Genomic DNA, 21555 nt, shown 5'->3' with positions numbered 1-21555 from the left:
TTCACTAGTTCGTAGGAGAGTTTGAGAGAGAGAGAGAGAAAAGGGACAGAGCTTTGATTTTGAGTTGAGACTCTACTTCATTTTAGAAATCTTTTGATTCAAGTGGATAGTGAGTGGTTCTTGTTCTTGATCTATACACTAGTGCTTCACAAATCTGCCCTTGTTGATGATGATGATGATGAACATCCCTTGTTCAAGTCAGCCATGGAAGACCTATCACCGATTTCCTCTGCCAATCTCCTTCACAAATCTGCCAGGGTTCGCTTTCACTAGTTCGTAGGAGAGTTGGAGAGAGAGAGAGAGAAAAGGGACAGAGCTTTGATTTTGAGTTGAGACTCTACTTCATTTTAGAAATCTTTTGATTCAAGTGGATAGTGAGTGGTTCTTGTTCTTGATCTATACACTAGTGCTTCACAAATCTGCCCTTGATGATGATGATGATGATGAACATCCCTTGTTCAAGTCAGCCATGGAAGACCTTCTGTCACCGATTTCCTCTGCTAATCTCCATGTCCGTTGATCGGATCTGCTGATTTTGTTGCTCACTTTGATGATGATGATGATGACGACGACGACGACGATACAGATCTGAATCAATCTTTGGTGCTCGCACTATGGGATCTGTAAATATACATATATGCATATAGAAATACATATCTAAATCAATCTTTTGATGATGATGATGATAAAGATCTGAATCAATTTTATTATCGAATCGATTTAATCTTCTTCGCTGGGTCTGTAAATATATATATATATGTATGCATATAGAAATACATATCTAGATCAATCTTTTGATGATGATGATGGTGATGATACAAATCTGAATCAATCTTATTATCAACGAATCGATTTAATCTTTTGAAACCTCTTTCTCATTTTTTTCATGAGTTTTCTTCAATCTTTTGATGATGATGATGATACATATCTGAATCAATTTTATTATCGAATCAATTTAATCTTATTTTTTATTTATTTAGATTTCACAAATCAAAATCCATGATAATGATACAGTTTGAAGGCTCTTTCTCATTCTGTTCACATTTCTTCTTCAATCTTTTGATGATGATGATGATGATACAAATTTGAAACAATCTTATTATCGAATCGATTTAATCTTCTTTTTTATTTATTTAAATCTTACAGATCAAAATCTATGATGATGATACAATTTGAAGCTTCTTTCTCATTCTATTCATATTTTTTCTTTTTTCTTCATTATTTTTTTTTATTTTTATAATTTTTGAGAATTAATTTCAACCTTTCATTCCATTAATGGGACACAAGTCGGATCCATCTCATTACACAAGTCGGATCCATCTCATTCACACTAGGGGATCTCTCTAACCCTAGCGCCCTGCTTCTTGTATCCTCCCAACCCAACAACGGCTATATTCACCACCGCCCCCGCCCAACGGTACATGTCTCTCACAAAATTGATTCAAGTGTTCCCGTTACATCTTTCTATCCTCCTCTCTCCTCATTACGATTAAGCTCTCACATCCGCTTTCTGCCTATCGCTCTCTGAAAAGTTCTGGTTAGGGTTTCTCTCTCTCTCTAGAATGGACAGTGGGAGTGAAGGCTTCATCAGATGAACTGCTAAGGAAATTTGCGGAAGGGGGTTAGGGATCCAAAGACAAGGCCACCGCGAAGAAAGGGCTTTCGCAGTTGGCAAAACGACGCCGCTACCACCGGAAAAAAATCACCGGAGAAAATGACGATGATGATGAGCAGTACTGTGAGAGCCCCTCCACCTCCTCCTTAAGCCGCCGGGCCAGTTTGGTTGAGAGGAAATCGCTTCTTCCTGCTGTGGCGGCATCCACCCCACCCGGATGCCGTCTGCGCTGATTCGGCGGCTGGGGATTGGGAGGTCAAGAACATGTCCATTTTCGCCACAATTGACAAGGTTAGTAATTTTACATACATCATACGTGCTATGTATTTACATATATACATATTAATTGTGCCAAATTTAGTTGTTTGAATTCTCAACTTATATCTGTAGAATTTGATTCTCTTTGTGTTATATATTCATTTTTGTGTTCAATTTGGCTTCTAAATTAGACTATTCCAAGGATGAGAATGTTGGAGATGGGTTAGTCAGAGGAATGCGAATTCTTAAGTTTTAGCCTTGGAAATTGAATACACGTCCCGAGAGTGCCCTAATTTTCCCTTCCTCCCTTTTCATGCTCAATGATTTTCCTATCTCCTCTAACTTTGCCGAGTCAGAGAATTGGGCATCATTTTTTCCGAACTCTTCGGTCGCACTGTCCTGCCCCTGTTCTTGCTCTGTTTTGTCTCTGATGCACTCTTCATCTGCACCTGAAATAGTTCAACATAAGAAGATATATATTCCAAGGATGCATAAAAAAAATCATCTACTTTGAATACTACCAATTTTTTTATTCTTCTGATAAAAATGATATTAACTTCCATCTAAAGAAGATTGATTCTGATGCCATTGTTATTGTTGTTTTGCAAGGTATTAGTATAACTTACTTTCATAAGGCAATTACATCAAATTTGAAACTTATTGCATAAATAGATGCATGTATGTGTGTGTGACAGCATAATGTGATTGATCAAAATAATAATAAAAAATAAAAATAAATAAAAAAACCCCAAAAATTAATTAATTTGAAGTTCATTTTATTTTAATATTTGAAACGCGGGAAATGGGCTATACTGCAGGAAATGGTGCCTGAAATGGAGTCATCCTCCTTTGAGTCCAAGGAGGAAGAGACTTTCCCATGCTGTTTCTTCAGTGCACTTTTAACCTCCATGAGAATCTCCATTTGTTTTTTCAATTACATATATACATATTAATTGTGCCAAATTTAGTTGTTTGAATTCTCAACTTGTATCTGTAGAATTTGTGTGAAAGTATCCTTTTCAAGTAATTTGTATAGAAGCATTGTTTAATTTTTCAAGTAATTGGCTTTTATCGGTTTATCTTTGAAAACATGCCAATTTATTCTTTAAATTGGCATGGATAGAAGCATGGTTTTATCGCCTCTGCTTTAAATTTATTCTTTCTTGAGCTTCTTGTACTCTCCATCAATGCCTGATGCGCGAAACTGTATGAATGTGGTTAATAAATGTGAGGGGACAAAAGAGCAGTATTTTAGCTCTCCAATACTTGTAGCATTCTTATTTGTAAAAGACCCCATTAGAATGAAATGGAAACTTCAATTGAAGAGTGGTTTGTTTTATTGTTATATGGTTGGGATTTACCTAGAGAGAACAAATTTTGAAGAATTCAGGGAGACGAAGAATTGGGGAAGAAACATTAAATTGGCTTTTTGTTAAGCACCTTAAGCAGTTGCTGATATGACGTACTGGCACCTCTGGAATATCTTCTGATTTTTTGTCATTTGTAAAATTAGAGGAGTATTGATGGCCTATGGCGGTGTAGAGTTGATGCTGGTGGGAGGAATAGTTGATTTTCTCTGTGTAAGATTGGAACTCGGCCATAAATTTGAATGGTTTAGTTCAGCTTTGTATTTCTCTATATTTCTCTATATATTTATGAATATATCTCACGTTTTTCGTCCTTGTCTTTTCGGTAATGTTTGGTTCATTTCAATTTGACCTTGTTGTTTTCTTTGTTTATGAGATAGTATGAGCCACCTTTACATTTATTTTGGAGTTTGTTGTAATCTGATGTATAATCATTTGAAATTTTGTTTTGATAGTCTAGAGATGTTTGCTATATCTCTTCAAGAATAATGTTGAGATGTCTATCACAAAGTTGAGTTATTGAAATTCTTTTATTTTTTTAGGCATGATATGGAGGCTACGTATTTTGATGAAGGTGTTAGATCAGCAAAACGAAAGCAGTTGGAAGAGAAATTGCAGCAAGTAATGCCTCCTTATGGCTGTGTGTAAAATTTTGAATTTTTATACCATTTATTGTTCTAACGATGAGGGAAATATCACAATCATGTATAGCTGGAAGATGGTTGGAATCTGTGTCCAATATGCATTTAGAGGATATAGAAAACTGAGGTTAACGAATGATCTGATTGAGATTTGTAATCTTAGTATCTGAGTTCACTGCTGGAATTGGCCTACCACTTTTTGACATTAACTTAAACAAAACATTTATATGTACAACATTTATCATCACTTGTTTGTGTAGAGACACTGTCTTATAACATGACACCCAGATTTTTGAACAGTGCATAAAGAAGAAAAACTGCACCTTAAGTGGTCTGATTAGATAGGGATTTTACAAAAAGAGGCTGTTGTTTGTCCTCGTGGCCCATGCTCGATGCCGTTCCTATACAACGTTTCTTTTTGAAAATATTGTTTTTGGTAATTTAATTTAAGACTCCCTCTCCTATAAAGCTCATAGAGGGAGAGGACTTGATTACTTGAGCTTCTCATCTGTAGAGGCTCTTGATACTACCAGGTCACAAGGTCACTGGTAAATTCTGATTGTTTCCTTGTATAATATTTTGATACATGGAAGCTGTTATTTATCAATTTATATTCCCTTTCCTCATTGCTTGTCTCCTGATTTTTCAGCTTGTTCATCCGGCCTACCAATCCATGTTAGGACACATAAGGTCGGGAACTCTGGATAGATTCAAAGACGCATTTCATAAAGCTTTAAATAGAGGGGATGAGTTTTCTGTAGCTGCTTGTGATTGCACTGAATCTTTCACGTCTCTATTTGATGAAGGATGTGCAGGTATGGTTACTGATTTCACTATGTCATTTACAACTGTGAAATAAAAGGGTTTCGATTTACCAGTTTTAGATTTGTTTATTATCTGATTTGGTTTTTGTTTCAATAATTACTCATTTTATACCAATAATTCCACTCCTTTATTTATGTCAATTCTATTTTATTTTACAAATGCTATTGCTGCGATATGGGGGAAAAAAAGTGTTATAAAATAACATACTTTGTTGGAAGGGAATGTAATTTATGTTTAACACAATATTAGGGTTTAGGTTTCTGTGTACAAACTTTGTCAGCCTGAAAGGCTTCTTGTTCTTATTTGATTTTCATCAATATGGTTCATAATTACATAATTTTATGACTCTTTAATCTCCACTATCCTTAATTACCATTATCAGTAATAGGGGTACTGCTATTTTAATTCAGATTGGTGATAAGATAATAGAAGTCCCTGGTTAATTTAAATATGTACGGGATTGCCAGTGAAGCATTTATATCATACTCATCCTCAGCACTAAATGGAAAGTTTAATCCAGTTTTTTAGCACAGTTTATGATGCATGTGTTAAAGTAGAAATATTTTTGTTTGTTTAGACAGGTACAAAAAGATTATTTACCTTATGATTTCTTTTGAAAGTGAACTTATGCTTCAACATATTCTATGAAACTATAGTTTGCATTGCTTTCATTTTAACTGCAGGCAAGTTTCACTTACGAGAATTTTCAAAGCATTTTTCTTATTGATGGTTTGTGAGAAGTTTTGGGTGTGTTTGGTTTGTGTTTTGTGATAAATTTTCAAAAAAAAATTTGGGGAGAGAGTTTAGAATTTTTTTTTGGCTTGTTTGGTTGTATATTTTGAAAATAGTTATAGAGTTTGGGATGATTTGATATTTTGTTGTAGTTGAGTAGATGTGTGTGAGAGAAAAAGTGATTAAGAAGGAGAGAGGAGAGAGAAAAAGTGATTGATTGATGTGTAGGAGAGAGTGACAAACAAAATTTTGAAATTTTTTCTCAAAAATTGTATCTTGAGATACAAACCAAACAAGCCCTTTACGATTTGTTGAATTCTCAACTTGTATCTGTAGAATTTGTGTGAAAGTAATTTTTTCTTTCTTTGTGTCTGAAGGCAGTTTGCAAATATCTTTTATCTATGTCTAGGCTGTTTAATTATCAGTGTTAAGTATTTAAGAGCTTGTTTAGTACATGATGTACATCGAATTCTGTTCTTTTATTTTTTTAGCAAGAGAAAAAAAGCTCGATATATATATTGCATGAGAAGAACAACATGCTTTGTCCTCTTTTTGATAACGAAGTCTATTTATTTCATCCATGAAAGCCATTGACTTCCATTCTTAAATGAATGATCAAGTTATGTTGGCTTTTATTAGTGGGAGTTTTCGGAGGCCAACTGTTAATGGTGGACTGCACGTGCCTTTGTTACTGATTTGTCTGATGTAACTTATGCTGTATTTCCATTTGCATATGAAGTTGGCAACTAAGATGTAGTGACTTGTGACTCCTCATCCTTGTGTTGTTTCGTAAATAATCCCACATTTGGTATTGCTAAAGTTGCTCAGAATAGCTAATCCCACGTGACCCCTTTACCACCTACATATGAGGGATAACTCTTTTGCATGTGAATGACTAAAATGCCTTTGCCTGGCTTACACATTCGGGGGTATTTATCTACCTAATCCAAACCGAAATCAAACATAGCCGGTGTAAAGTGGTGACTGTGCTCCTTTGTTTGGCACCTTTCTAATACATTTACTTGTCAAAAAAAAAAAGGGAAGAAGAAAGAGGAAGAAAGAAATGGGCTGGAGTCTTCAGTGATTTATTTTGGGTGATGCATCTAGGAGCACAACAGGAGAATCTTTAATGGAGGTGTAGTTTTTATTTTGGAGTCGAAACATTTGATATTGAGCCCTTTTTGGGATTACTATTAGGAATCTCTCTCTCTCTCTCTCTCTCTCTCTCTCTCTCTCTTTTGATAAATACTATTAGGAATCTCTTTCTTTTGTTTCTTGATTGATTTGCCGGAAGAATTTAGCTTATGGGTTGATGTATAGTTTGGCCTTTTTCCCTCTTATGTAATTTTTGCCCGGGATTTCTCCTTATGTCTCGTTCTGGATTTTATCTACAAGGAAGAGGAAAATTCTCCTTCATTATTCCCCCTTGAGATACAACATGAACAAAATAAAGTTGGTTGTCTTAAGGCTGGTCATGTTGAATTCTCAGACTATTTAATCTTGGATTAGAAAACTAAGGTTGTCATTGATTTAGTAGTACTGGAGGGCCAACACCAATCAGTATATTGGCTAACAAGAATTTGAATCAAATGGAAATTGATTGGATGGGATTTTGGTGTGCTGAGAAGTTGATGTACAAATGCCTAGGAGGACTAGCTCCAACCTTCAAAATCACAATTGAAGAAACAATACCTATTGGGAGCAAATATCAATCATTTTATTCCTCCTTTGTGTCTGCTTAGCAAAATCATAGAAGAAATAATAATACATATTGGGAGCAACTAGAATGGAAAGAACCCTCCTTGTGTGACTTGACTGCTTAGCAAAATCATAGAAGAAAAAATACATATGAAAGCAAGTCCAAACAAAGTATAAAGAAAAATCTTAGCCACAACATATCCAATTTTTTATAGGATAACTTTTGACTTGAAGGATAGCTAAATTGAAAGAAAAAATCTTCCATTGTATGAAAATTGTGAGTTTTCAATCAACTTTGTTTCCATCTGTTAAAAAACTGAGATCTCAAGTGGAAGCAGACACCAAATCTATTAAAAAACTGAGATCTCAAGTGGAAGCAGACACCCAATCTCTAGGGATTTTCATGGCTCGAGCAGTGGCCAACGATTTTGCAAAGTCTAAGGTGGTTTTAACTTGGATTTTGGATGGGATTGGTCTTCAAGTCATCTCATTTATAAATACTCGTTCCATCCCCAACTGTTTGTCAATTTTCAGCATTCATGCCTTTTAGTAGGGTCAATAAATAATGTATTTTTTTCCCTACAAATTGAAAGAAAGAATAAATAAAAAAACATAGATTATTTTTTTGGGATGTTTGGAATAGTTAAAATGGACCAGCAATTTCGTACGGGAGGAGAATTAAACTAGTTGTAACCAAAATAAATTTGTCAAATAAGAGAAGCATCCATATTCGCTTGCACTATCAATTGATTAATATGCGTTTTACATCACTTTAATACATTTCAAGTTTGTTTTGGTGATTTCCTAGTCAATGGTGGATCGCGTTTAATTTGTGGTGAATTCATAGAGTATCATGGATGCTTGATACTCTACCAACCATTCAGGAACAAACATCACCGATTTCCAGTGGTATAAGAAACACGCTAACAAGTTTTAGGATTCAACACCTAAGGCACATGAACTGGGTTAGGGTTGGGGGTGGTTTCTATTTTTTTTCCCCCTTACATTGTGAATTGGTTGGCTACGGGATCTTGTGGTTTTTGTCCGTTTTGATTTTCAACAGGAAGAAGGAAAAAAAAAAAAAAGGGAATCCTTTTGTGTGTCTAATTGATTATTATATTGATTGCAGAATTGATTGGCATAAAGCAAATTTGTACTGGTTTAATTGAATAAAATGAACAATTCATAATCTCTGTCATGTTATGTTATCAATCCTAAGCAAATTCTTTTCCATTTTGAGGGCTAAATCTCCTCTAGACCTTATGCAAGTGCCAAACAACATTTCAAGTGTGAAGCATTAGCACTTTATCTGAATCACTAGATCTTTAGCATTGTCAAATTAATTTTTTATTTGAAATGTTACTGCAATAGTCGTTTGACCAAAAGATGTGAAATAAAACCCTGTTTATAGATAAGAGCTTATTAGGGTTATATTTTAAGCCTGGCTAAGAAAGATTTGTACAAGTCAACTAAAATTTGGGATATACGTAGATCATGGGATATACGTAGATCATGGGATATACGTAGATCATGGGATATACGTAGATTTTGTTCCCTAGGAATGGCACTGTATAGTTACCAAAAAGCATGACATCTTGCATTTCAACTGCAGGAAACTTTCACCAGAGTAAATGTTCCCAAAGAGTGGCTGCGATGATTTTTTCCACGGCGAAGCATGGCTGGTATTAAGGGCAATACATGTTAGATTAGCACAATGTAAGAATGGAGTTAATAATAAAGACTTCCTTTAGGAAAAACTAAACCTAGGTGTTGGTCAGCATGCAAACGGAAGGCTGTATATCACAAGACTTTAATCCTAAAGTATCAAAATTGATAAGACCTAAAGCACATTCCTACTACATCAAGTGTTTTGGGAAGGGTGAGATTAGAAATCAGAAAGAAAATTCATTTTACTTTTTTGGTTAGGTAAAATTCATTTTACTTATAGTTAAAAGAGATTGAAATTTTGAAAGTACAGGTTTTCTTTTGATTTGTATCATTATCGTTGTCATGATGATTGCACCAGCATGTGACTATCATTACATTAGATAGCAGGATTGGCTGTGGTACGCCATCACTGCCGCCACTCCATCACCATCATGATTTCATCAACTATTGGAATAGTTTCTATTTACACCTTGAGATTCATTAAATTATTGTGAACTATAGCAGTTCAATGTCAACTTAATGTTTAACTGTGAATTGCCTCTATTTATTTCTTCATTTTATTGATTACTATTATTAGTTTTTTTTTTTTTTTGATTTTTTCTTTTCATGTAGACATGGCGTAAAACAGTTGACAGGGCTTCAAAGGTCTTCTTGGAGATGCATTACAACCGGCACAAGCGCTTGACAAATGATATTGCTTAGACCATGCTATTTCACACTGGAAATTTTTATCAGACCTGGCGTGTTGGGAAGGAAGGTTTGGCCCTTGTGCACTACTAGCGTGTAACTTATATTTACTTATTCTTGTATATGTATTTTATCACCACAGCAAAATAATTGTTGTATTTTGTGTCATACAAATTAAGTTTTTTGCCCTCAAAGTTGTCTTTTATGGAGCTGTGTGATTTAAATTGGTAATCCAATTTTCCCATTATGATTTATAAAATTCAGTAAACATTTTGAAGTGGAAATTTTTATTTGACCTGGCGTGTGGTGGAAGGAAAGCTTGGTCCTTGTGCGCTTCTAGCATCCAACTTATATTTACTATTCTTGTATAGGTATTTGTATCACCACAACGAAATAATTGTTGTATTTTGTGTCATATAAATTAAGTTCTGCCCTCAAAGTTGTCTTTTATGGAGCTGTGTGTGACTTTAATTTGATTATCCACTTTTCCCATTCTGAATTATAAAATCCAGTAAACATTTTGTTGTTGGTAAGCAATATTGATCTTGTGACAACCCTGTTAATTATTAGTTTTGAATGTTATTTAAGTACTTTGTGTGAATTTGAATGCTTATTATGTGTTTAATATGATTTTTAGGTTCATATCTGTTAACCGTAGGAATATCTGTTGTGATTTCGGTTATAATGTGAAATTGAAGGCGTTAATGACGTTAGAAATTTGATTAAAATTTGATTCAGATTAAATCAATGAAATTAAGCCTTGATTAATTAGTCTTAAGCTCTATTTAACTAATTTGATCCCTAATTAAGGCCCTAAGCTAATCTATGAGAAATGTTAATTAATCTCATTTCGACACAAAATCTGCTGACAATTAAGTTTAGAGAGAGAGGAAACTCAATTTTAGAGAGCAGAGCTTGGAAGCTTGGAATTTTTCTTGAGACTTGAAGAATTGAGGAAGACAACTTAAGAAATTGCTAGAATTAGTGTTCTTGAAGACTTTAGGTATGTGTTTAATTTCGAATTCATGAATTGAAGTCGAAAAATGCACTTTTTTCACACTTAAGCTTTAAAATAGTCCATCGGGGGCCAAAATCGTGTAACAGTCATGAGAAGTCCCCGGGAACACCTCAAACACCTCAGGGGGACCAATGTAAGTTGCGGAAACTTACGGAACTAGCTCGGGACTTCTGGTTTGAAAACTATGTCAAAAAATGCACTTTTCAATCACTTAAACTTGAAACGAGTCCCGTGCTAGCTCCGTAAGTCTCCGCAACTTGCCTTGGACCCTCCCGAGGTGTTTGGGACATTTCCCGGTCCTTCTCGTGACTGTTACACGGTTTTGGCCCCCCCAGTGTCCTATTTCCAAGCTTAAGTGCGGAAAAAGTGTCTCTTTCCAACTTAGTTTTCAAACCGGAAGTCCTGCGCTAGTTCCGTAAGTTTTCACAACTCGCGTTGGTCACTTCCGAGGTGTTTGAGGTGTTCCCGGCCCTTCTTGCGACTGTTACATGATTTTGGCCCTCCGATGGCCTACTTCCAAGCTTAAGTGTTAGAAAAAGTGTATTTTCCGGCCTAGTTTTGAAATTGGGAGTCCCGTGTCTGTTCGTTAAGTTTTCACAGCTCAATTTGGTCCCTCCTGAGATGTTCGAGGTGTTCTCCGGGCCTTCTCGTGATTGTTATACGATTTCGGCCCGCCGAGGCCTATTCTCAGGCTTAAGTGTGAAAAAAGTACCTTTTCCGACCTAGTTTTCAAACCGGAAGTCCCGCGCTAGTTCCGTAAGGTCCCACAACTTGCATTGGTGTCTCCTGAGGTGTTGGAATTGTTCCACGGGCCTTCTCGGGACTGTTACAGGATTTTGGGGGGCCCCCGATGGCTTTTTTCAAACTTAAGTGTTTAGGAAATGAATTTTTTGACTTAGTTTTCAAACCGGGAGTCCTATGCGAGTTCCGTAAGTTTCCACAGCACACGTTGGTCATTTCCTAGGTGTTTGAGGTGTTCTCCGGACCTTCTCTTAACAGTCACACGATTTTGGCCCCCCGATGGACTATTTTCAAGCTAAGGTGCGAGAGAAGTGCCGTTTCGGATTTAGTTTTCAAATCGGGAGTCCCGTGCTACTTCCGTAAGTTTTCACAACTTACATTGGTCCCTCCCGGGGTGTTTGACGTGTTCCCCTAGCCTTCTCGTGACTGTTACACGATTTTGGCCCCCGACGGCTTATTTTCGAGCTTAAGTGTGAAAAAAGTGCATTTTTTGATTTAGTTCTCAGACCGAGAGTCTCGTGCTAGTTCCGTAAGTCTCCGCAACTTACCTTGGACCCTCCCCGAGGTGTTTGGGGCATTTACGGGTCCTTCTCGTGACTGTTACACGGTTTTGGCCCCCCCGGTGTCCTATTTCCAAGCTTAAGTTTGGAAAAAGATTCTTTCAAACTTAGTTTTCAAACCGGGAGTCCCGTGCTAGTTCCGTAAGTTTTCACAGCTCGCGTTGGTCACTCCCGAGGTGTTTGAGATGTTCCCGGCCCTCCTTGCGACTGTTACATGATTTTGGCCCCCCCCGATGGCCTACTTCCAAGCTTAAGCGTTAGAAAAGTGTATTTTCTGACCTAATTTTCAAATCGAGAGTCCCGCGCCTGTTCTTTAAGTTTTCACAACTCAAATTGGTCCCTCCTGAGATGCTCGAGTTGTTTCCCGGGCCTTCTCGTGATTGTTACACGATTTCGGCCTGCCGTGCCCTATTCTCAAGCTGAAGTGTGAAAAAAGTACCTTTTCCAACCTAGTTTTCAAACCGGAAATCCCGCGCTAGTTCCGTAAGTTCTCACAACCTGCATTGGTGTCTCCCGAGGTGTTGGAGGTGTTCCACGGGCATTCTCGGGACTGTTACAGGATTTTGGGGGCCCCCTATGGCCTGTTTTCAAACTTAAGTGTTTAGGAAGTGCATCTTTTGACTTAGTTTTCAAACCAGCAGTCCTATGCGAGTTCCGTAAGTTTTCACAGCTCACGTTAGTCCCTCCCTAGGTGTGTTCCCCGGACTTTCTCTTGACTGTCACACGATTTTGGCCCCCCAATGGACTATTTTCAAGCTTAGGTGCGAGAAAAGTGTCGTTTCGGACTTAGTTTTCAAACCGGGAGTCCCGTGCTAGTTCCGTAAGTCTCCGCAACTTACATTGGTCCCTCCCGGGGTGTTTGACGTGTTCCCCGGGCCTTCTCGTGACTGTTACACGATTTTGGCCCCCGACGGCTTATTTTCGAGCCTAAGTTTGAAAAAAGTGCATTTTTTGATGTAGTTCTCAGATCGAGAGTCCCGTGCTAGTTCCGTAAGTCTCCGCAAATTACCTTGGACCCTCCCCGAGGTGTTTGGGGCATTTCCCGGTCCTTCTCGTGACTGTTGCACGGTTTTAGCCCCCCCGGTGTCTTATTTCCAAGCTTAAGTTTGGAAAAAGTGTCTCTTTCCAACTTAGTTTTCAAACCGGGAGTCCCGTGCTAGTTCCGTAAGTTTTCACAGCTCGCGTTGGTCACTCCCGAGGTGTTTGAGCTGTTCCCGGCCCTCCTTGCGACTGTTACATGATTTTGGCCCCCCCCCGATGGCCTACTTCCAAGCTTAAGCGTTAGAAAAGCGTATTTTCTGATCTAGTTTTCAAATCGAGAGTCCCGCGCCTGTTCTTTAAGTTTTCACAACTCAAATTGGTCCCTCCCGAGATGTTCGAGGTGTTTCCCGGGCTTTCTCGTGATTGTTACACGATTTCGGCCCGCCGAGTCCTATTCTCAAGCTTAAGTGTGAAAAAAGTACCTTTTCCGACCTAGTTTTCAAACCGGAAGTCTCGCGCTAGTTCCGTAAGTTTCCAAAACTTGCATTGGTGTCTCCCGAGGTGTTGGAGGTGTTCCACGGGTCTTCTCGGGGGACTGTTACAGGATTTTGGGGGGCCCCCGATGGCCTGTTTTATAACTTATGTGTTTACGAAGTGCATCTCCGGACTTAGTTTTCAGACCGGGAGTCCCATGCGAGTTCCGTAAGTTTTCACAGCTCACGTTGGTCATTCCCTAGGTGTTCGAGGTGTTCCCCGGACCTTCTCTTGACTGTCACACGATTTTTGCCCCCCGATGGACTATTTTCAAGCTTAGGTACGAGAAAAGTTCCGTTTCGGACATAGTTTTCAAACTGGGAGTCCCGTGCTAGTACCGTAAGTTTTCACAACTTACATTGGTCCCTCCCGGGGTGTTTGACGTGTTCCCCGGGCCTTCTCGTGACTGTTACACGATTTTGGCCCCCGACGGCTTATTTTCGAGCCTAAGTTTGAAAAAAGTGCATTTTTTGATGTAGTTCTCAGACCGAGAGTCCCGTGCTAGTTCCGTAAGTCTCCGCAAATTACCTTGGACCCTCCCCGAGGTGTTTGGGGCATTTCCCGGTCCTTCTCGTGACTGTTGCACGGTTTTAGCCCCCCGGTGTCTTATTTCCAAGCTTAAGTTTGGAAAAAGTGTCTCTTTCCAACTTAGTTTTCAAACCGGGAGTCCCGTGCTAGTTCCGTAAGTTTTCACAGCTCGCGTTGGTCACTCCCGAGGTGTTAGAGGTGTTCCCGGCCCTCCTTGCGACTGTTACATGATTTTGGCCCCCCGATGGCCTACTTCCAAGCTTAAGCGTTAGAAAAGCGTATTTTCTGACCTAGTTTTCAAATAGAGAGTCCCGCGCCTGTTCTTTAGGTTTTCACAACTCAAATTGGTCCCTCCCGAGATGTTCGAGGTGTTTCCCGGTCCTTCTCGTGATTGTTACACGATTTCGGCCCGCCGAGCCCTATTCTCAAGCTTAAGTGTGAAAAAAGTACCTTTTTCGACCTAGTTTTCAAACCGGAAGTCCCGCGCTAGTTCCGTAAGTTTCCATAACTTGCATTGGTGTCTCCCGAGGTGTTGGAGGTGTTCCACGGGCCTTCTCGGGACTGTTACAGGATTTTGGGGGGCTCCCGATGGCCTGCTTTCAACCTTAAGTGTTTAAGAAGTGCATCTCTTGACTTAGTTTTCAGACCGGGAGTCCCATGCGAGTTCCGTAAGTTTCCACAGCTCACGTTGGTCATTCCCTAGGTGTTTGAGGTGTTCCCGGACCTTCTCTTGACTGTCACACGATTTTTGCCTCCCGATGGACTATTTTCAAGCTTAGGTACGAGAAAAGTGCCGTTTCGGACTTAGTTTTCAAACCGGGAGTCCCGTGCTAGTTCCGTAAGTTTTCACGACTTACATTGGTCCCTCCCGGGGTGTTTGACGTGTTCGCCGGGCCTTCTCGTGACTGTTACACGATTTTGGCCCCCGACGGCTTATTTTCGAGCTTAAGTTTGAAAAAAGTGCATTTTTTGATTTAGTTCTCAGACCGAGACTCCCGTGCTAGGTCCGTAAGTCTCCGCAACTTACCTTGGACCCTCCCCGAGGTGTTTTGGGGCATTTCCCGGTCCTTCTCGTGACTGTTACACGGTTTTAGCGCCCCCGGTGTCTTATTTCCAAGCTTATGTTTGGAAAAAGTGTCTCTTTCCAACTTAGTTTTCAAACCGGGAGTCCCGTGCTAGTTCCGTAAGTTTTCACAGCTCGCGTTGGTCACTCCCGAGGTGTTTGAGGTGTCCCCGGCCCTCCTTGCGACTATTACATGATTTTGGCCCCCCGATGGCCTACGTCCAAGCTTAAGCGTTAGAAAAGCGTATTTTCTGACCTAGTTTTCAAATCGAGAGTCCCGCGCCTGTTCTTTAAGTTTTCAAAAATCAAATTCGTCCCTCCCGAGATGTTCGAGGTGTTTCCTGGGCCTTCTCGTGATTGTTACATGATTTCGGCCCGTCGAGCCCTATTCTCTAGCTTAAGTGTGAAAAAAGTACCTTTTTCGACCTAGTTTTCAAACCGGAAGTCCCGCGCTAGTTCCGTAAGTTTCCAAAACTTGCATTGGTGTCTCCCGAGGTGTTGGAGGTGTTCCACGGGCCTTCTCGGGACTTTTACAGGATTTTGGGGGCCCCCGATGGCCTGTTTTCAAACTTAAGTGTTTAGGAAGTGCATATCTAGACTTAGTTTTCAGACCGGGAGTCCCATGCGAGTTCCGTAAGTTTTCACAGCTCACGTCGGTCATTCCCTAGGTGTTGGAGGTGTTCCCGGGACCTTTTCTTGACTGTCACACGATTTTTGCCGCCCGATGGACTATTTTCAAGTTTAGGTACGAGAAAAGTGCCGTTTCGGACTTAGTTTTCAAACCGGGAGTCCCGTGCTAGTTCCGTAAGTTTTCACAACTTACATTGGTCCCTCCCGGGGTGTTTGACGTGTTCCCCGGGCCTTCTCGTGACTGTTACACGATTTTGGCCCCCGACGGCTTATTTTCGAGCTTAAGTTTGAAAAAAGTGCATTTTTTGATTTAGTTCTCCGACCGAGAGTCCCGTGCTAGTTCCGTAAGTCTCCGCAACTTACCTTGGACCCTCCCCGAGGTGTTTGGGGCATTTCCCGGTCCTTCTCGTGACTGTTACACGGTTTTAGCCCCCCCGGTGTCCTATTTCCAAGCTTATGTTTGGAAAAAGTGTCTCTTTCCAACTTAGTTTTCAAACCGGGAGTCCCGTGCTAGTTCCGTAAGTTTTCACAGCTCGCGTTGGTCACTCCCGAGGTGTTTGAGCTGTTCCCGGCCCTCCTTGCGACTGTTACATGATTTTGGCCCCCCCCGATGGCCTACTTCCAGGCTTAAGCGTTAGAAAAGCGTATTTTCTGATCTAGTTTTCAAATCGAGAGTACCGCGCCTGTTCTTTAAGTTTTCACAACTCAAATTGGTCCCTCCCGAGATGTTCGAGGTGTTTCCCGGGCTTTCTCGTGATTGTTACACGATTTCGGCCCGCCGAGTCCTATTCTCAAGCTTAAGTGTGAAAAAAGTACCTTTTCCGACCTAGTTTTCAAACCGGAAGTCTCGCGCTAGTTCCGTAAGTTTCCAAAACTTGCATTGGTGTCTCCCGAGGTGTTGGAGGTGTTCCACGGGTCTTCTCGGGGGACTGTTACAGGATTTTGGGGGGCCCCCGATGGCCTGTTTTATAACTTATGTGTTTACGAAGTGCATCTCTGGACTTAGTTTTCAGACCGGGAGTCCCATGCGAGTTCCGTAAGTTTTCACAGCTCACGTTGGTCATTCCCTAGGTGTTCGAGGTGTTCCCCGGACCTTCTCTTGACTGTCACACGATTTTTGCCCCCCGATGGACTATTTTCAAGCTTAGGTACGAGAAAAGTTCCGTTTCGGACATAGTTTTCAAACTGGGAGTCCCGTGCTAGTACCGTAAGTTTTCACAACTTACATTGGTCCCTCCCGGGGTGTTTGACGTGTTCCCCGGGCCTTCTCGTGACTGTTACACGATTTTGGCCCCCGACGGCTTATTTTCGAGCCTAAGTTTGAAAAAAGTGCATTTTTTGATGTAGTTCTCAGACCGAGAGTCCCGTGCTAGTTCCGTAAGTCTCCGCAAATTACCTTGGACCCTCCCCGAGGTGTTTGGGGCATTTCCCGGTCCTTCTCGTGACTGTTGCACGGTTTTAGCCCCCCCGGTGTCTTATTTCCAAGCTTAAGTTTGGAAAAAGTGTCTCTTTCCAACTTAGTTTTCAAACCGGGAGTCCCGTGCTAGTTCCGTAAGTTTTCACAGCTCGCGTTGGTCACTCCCGAGGTGTTAGAGGTGTTCCCGGCCCTCCTTGCGACTGTTACATGATTTTGGCCCCCCAATGGCCTACTTCCAAGCTTAAGCGTTAGAAAAGCGTATTTTCTGACCTAGTTTTCAAATCGAGAGTCCCGCGCCTGTTCTTTAGGTTTTCACAACTCAAATTGGTGTCCCTCCCGAGATGTTCGAGGTGTTTCCCGGTCTTTCTCGTGATTGTTACACGATTTCGGCCCGCCGAGCCCTATTCTCAAGCTTAAGTGTGAAAAAAGTACCTTTTTCGACCTAGTTTTCAAACCGGAAGTCCCGCGCTAGTTCTGTAAGTTTCCATAACTTGCATTGGTGTCTCCCGAGGTGTTGGAGGTGTTCCACGGGCCTTCTCGGGACTGTTACAGGATTTTGGAGGGCTCCCGATGGCTTGCTTTCAACCTGCATCTCTTGACTTAGTTTTCAGACCGGGAGTCCCATGCGAGTTCCGTAAGTTTCCACAGCTCACGTTGGTCATTCCCTAGGTGTTTGAGGTGTTCCCGGACCTTCTCTTGACTGTCACACGATTTTTGCCTCCCGATGGACTATTTTCAAGCTTAGGTACGAGAAAAGTGCCGTTTCGGACTTAGTTTTCAAACCGGGAGTCCCGTGCTAGTTCCGTAAGTTTTCACGACTTACATTGGTCCCTCCCGCGGTGTTTGACGTGTTCGCCGGGCCTTCTCGTGGCTGTTATACGATTTTGGCCCCCGACGGTTTATTTTCGAGCTTAAGTTTGAAAAAAGTGCATTTTTTGATTTAGTTCTCAGACCGAGAGTCCCGTGCTAGGTCCGTAAGTCTCCGCAACTTACCTTGGACCCTCCCCGAGGTGTTTTGGGGCATTTCCCGGTCCTTCTCGTGACTGTTACACGGTTTTAGCCCCCCCGGTGTCTTATTTCCAAGCTTATGTTTGGAAAAAGTGTCTCTTTCCAACTTAGTTTTCAAACCGGGAGTCCCGTGCTAGTTCCGTAAGTTTTCACAGCTCGCGTTGGTCACTCCCGAGGTGTTTGAGGTGTCCCCGGCCCTCCTTGCGACTGTTACATGATTTTGGCCCCCCGATGGCCTACTTCCAAGCTTAAGCGTTAGAAAAGCGTATTTTCTGACCTAGTTTTCAAATCGAGAGTCCCGCGCCTGTTCTTTAAGTTTTCAAAAATCAAATTCGTCCTTCCCGAGATGTTCGAGCTGTTTCCTGGGCCTTCTCGTGATTGTTACATGATTTCGGCCCGTCGAGCCCTATTCTCTAGCTTAAGTGTGAAAAAAGTACCTTTTCCGACCTAGTTTTCAAACCGGAAGTCCCGCGCTAGTTCCGTAAGTTTCCACAACTTGCATTGGTGTCTCCCGAGGTGTTGGAGGTGTTCCACGGGCCTTCTCGGGACTGTTACAGGATTTTGGGGGGCCCCCGATGGCCTGTTTTCAAACTTAAGTGTTTAGGAAGTGCATCTCTAGACTTAGTTTTCAGACCGGGAGTCCCATGCGAGTTCCGTAAGTTTTCACAGCTCACGTCGGTCATTCCCTAGGTGTTGGAGGTGTTCCCGGGACCTTTTCTTGACTGTCACACGATTTTTGCCGCCCGATGGACTATTTTCAAGTTTAGGTACGAGAAAAGTGCCGTTTCGGACTTAGTTTTCAAACCGGGAGTCCCGTGCTAGTTCCGTAAGTTTTCACAACTTACATTGGTCCCTCCCGGGGTGTTTGACGTGTTCCCCGGGCCTTCTCGTGACTGTTACACGATTTTGGCCCCCGACGGCTTATTTTCGAGCTTAAGTTTGAAAAAAGTGCATTTTTTGATTTAGTTCTCCGACCGAGAGTCCCGTGCTAGTTCCGTAAGTCTCCGCAACTTACCTTGGACCCTCCCCGAGGTGTTTGGGGCATTTCCCGGTCCTTCTCGTGACTGTTACACGGTTTTAGCCCCCCCGGTGTCCTATTTCCAAGCTTATGTTTGGAAAAAGTGTCTCTTTCCAACTTAGTTTTCAAACCGGGAGTCCCGTGCTAGTTCCGTAAGTTTTCACAGCTCGCGTTGGTCACTCCCGAGGTGTTTGAGCTGTTCCCGGCCCTCCTTGCGACTGTTACATGATTTTGGCCCCCCCCGATGGCCTACTTCCAGGCTTAAGCGTTAGAAAAGCGTATTTTCTGATCTAGTTTTCAAATCGAGAGTCCCGCGCCTGTTCTTTAAGTTTTCACAACTCAAATTGGTCCCTCCCGAGATGTTCGAGGTGTTTCCCGGGCTTTCTCGTGATTGTTACACGATTTCGGCCCGCCGAGTCCTATTCTCAAGCTTAAGTGTGAAAAAAGTACCTTTTCCGACCTAGTTTTCAAACCGGAAGTCTCGCGCTAGTTCCGTAAGTTTCCAAAACTTGCATTGGTGTCTCCCGAGGTGTTGGAGGTGTTCCACGGGTCTTCTCGGGGGACTGTTACAGGATTTTGGGGGGCCCCCGATGGCCTGTTTTATAACTTATGTGTTTACGAAGTGCATCTCCGGACTTAGTTTTCAGACCGGGAGTCCCATGCGAGTTCCGTAAGTTTTCACAGCTCACGTTGGTCATTCCCTAGGTGTTCGAGGTGTTCCCCGGACCTTCTCTTGACTGTCACACGATTTTTGCCCCCCGATGGACTATTTTCAAGCTTAGGTACGAGAAAAGTTCCGTTTCGGACATAGTTTTCAAACTGGGAGTCCCGTGCTAGTACCGTAAGTTTTCACAACTTACATTGGTCCCTCCCGGGGTGTTTGACGTGTTCCCCGGGCCTTCTCGTGACTGTTACACGATTTTGGCCCCCGACGGCTTATTTTCGAGCCTAAGTTTGAAAAAAGTGCATTTTTTGATGTAGTTCTCAGACCGAGAGTCCCGTGCTAGTTCCGTAAGTCTCCGCAAATTACCTTGGACCCTCCCCGAGGTGTTTGGGGCATTTCCCGGTCCTTCTCGTGACTGTTGCACGGTTTTAGCCCCCCCGGTGTCTTATTTCCAAGCTTAAGTTTGGAAAAAGTGTCTCTTTCCAACTTAGTTTTCAAACCGGGAGTCCCGTGCTAGTTCCGTAAGTTTTCACAGCTCGCGTTGGTCACTCCCGAGGTGTTAGAGGTGTTCCCGGCCCTCCTTGCGACTGTTACATGATTTTGGCCCCCCGATGGCCTACTTCCAAGCTTAAGCGTTAGAAAAGCGTATTTTCTGACCTAGTTTTCAAATCGAGAGTCCCGCGCCTGTTCTTTAGGTTTTCACAACTCAAATTGGTCCCTCCCGAGATGTTCGAGGTGTTTCCCGGTCCTTCTCGTGATTGTTACACGATTTCGGCCCGCCGAGCCCTATTCTCAAGCTTAAGTGTGAAAAAAGTACCTTTTTCGACCTAGTTTTCAAACCGGAAGTCCCGCGCTAGTTCCGTAAGTTTCCATAACTTGCATTGGTGTCTCCCGAGGTGTTGGAGGTGTTCCACGGGTCTTCTCGGGGGACTGTTACAGGATTTTGGGGGGGCCCCCGATGGCCTGTTTTATAACTTATGTGTTTACGAAGTGCATCTCTTGACTTAGTTTTCAGACCGGCAGTCCCATGCGAGTTCCGTAAGTTTTCACAGCTCACGTTGGTCATTCCCTAGGTGTTCGAGGTGTTCCCCGGACCTTCTCTTGACTGTCACACGATTTTTGCCCCCCGATGGACTATTTTCAAGCTTAGGTACGAGAAAAGTTCCGTTTCGGACATAGTTTTCAAACTGGGAGTCCCGTGCTAGTACCGTAAGTTTTCACAACTTACATTGGTCCCTCCCGGGGTGTTTGACGTGTTCCTCCGGCCTTCTCGTGACTGTTACACGATTTTGGCCCCCGACGGCTTATTTTCGAGCCTAAGTTTGAAAAAAGTGCATTTTTTGATGTAGTTCTCAGACCGAGAGTCCCGTGCTAGTTCCGTAAGTCTCCGCAAATTACCTTGGACCCTCCCCGAGGTGTTTGGGGCATTTCCCGGTCCTTCTCGTGACTGTTGCACGGTTTTAGCCCCCCCGGTGTCTTATTTCCAAGCTTAAGTTTGGAAAAAGTGTCTCTTTCCAACTTAGTTTTCAAACCGGGAGTCCCGTGCTAGTTCCGTAAGTTTTCACAGCTCGCGTTGGTCACTCCCGAGGTGTTAGAGGTGTTCCCGGCCCTCCTTGCGACTGTTACATGATTTTGGCCCCCCGATGGCCTACTTCCAAGCTTAAGCGTTAGAAAAGCGTATTTTCTGACCTAGTTTTCAAATCGAGAGTCCCGCGCCTGTTCTTTAGGTTTTCACAACTCAAATTGGTCCCTCCCGAGATGTTCGAGGTGTTTCCCGGTCCTTCTCGTGATTGTTACACGATTTCGGCCCGCCGAGCCCTATTCTCAAGCTTAAGTGTGAAAAAAGTACCTTTTTCGACCTAGTTTTCAAACCGGAAGTCCCGCGCTAGTTCCGTAAGTTTC

General features: G+C 42.0%; 1 protein-coding gene across 6 annotated transcripts in view; it reads left to right on the top strand.

The window, feature by feature from the left end:
- Positions 1-805: 805 nt before the first annotated feature.
- LOC114322868 (MOB kinase activator-like 1A) overlaps positions 806-21555 on the top strand; it is a 92135-nt gene continuing 71385 nt past the window's right edge. The window contains exons 1-5 of one of the 6 annotated variants that reach the window (XM_082903568.1): positions 806-1906; positions 3783-3861; positions 4531-4696; positions 8749-8852; positions 9417-9561. The gene's annotated coding sequence lies outside the window, so the exon portion shown is untranslated. Of the gene's footprint in view, positions 1907-3782; positions 3862-4530; positions 4697-8748; positions 8853-9416; positions 9562-9583; positions 9863-21555 lie in introns of those variants that run through there. The other 5 variants (XM_082903569.1, XM_082903567.1, XM_082903571.1 and 2 more) reach the window with 5 other exon arrangements.

This window comes from Camellia sinensis, chromosome 13 (assembly GCF_055761805.1).
Source record: "Camellia sinensis isolate YWXY chromosome 13, ASM5576180v1, whole genome shotgun sequence".
Taxonomy (NCBI): Eukaryota; Viridiplantae; Streptophyta; class Magnoliopsida; order Ericales; family Theaceae; genus Camellia; species Camellia sinensis.
Note: the sequence above shows the minus strand (reverse complement) of the source record. Positions and strands in the feature narration are given on the sequence as shown.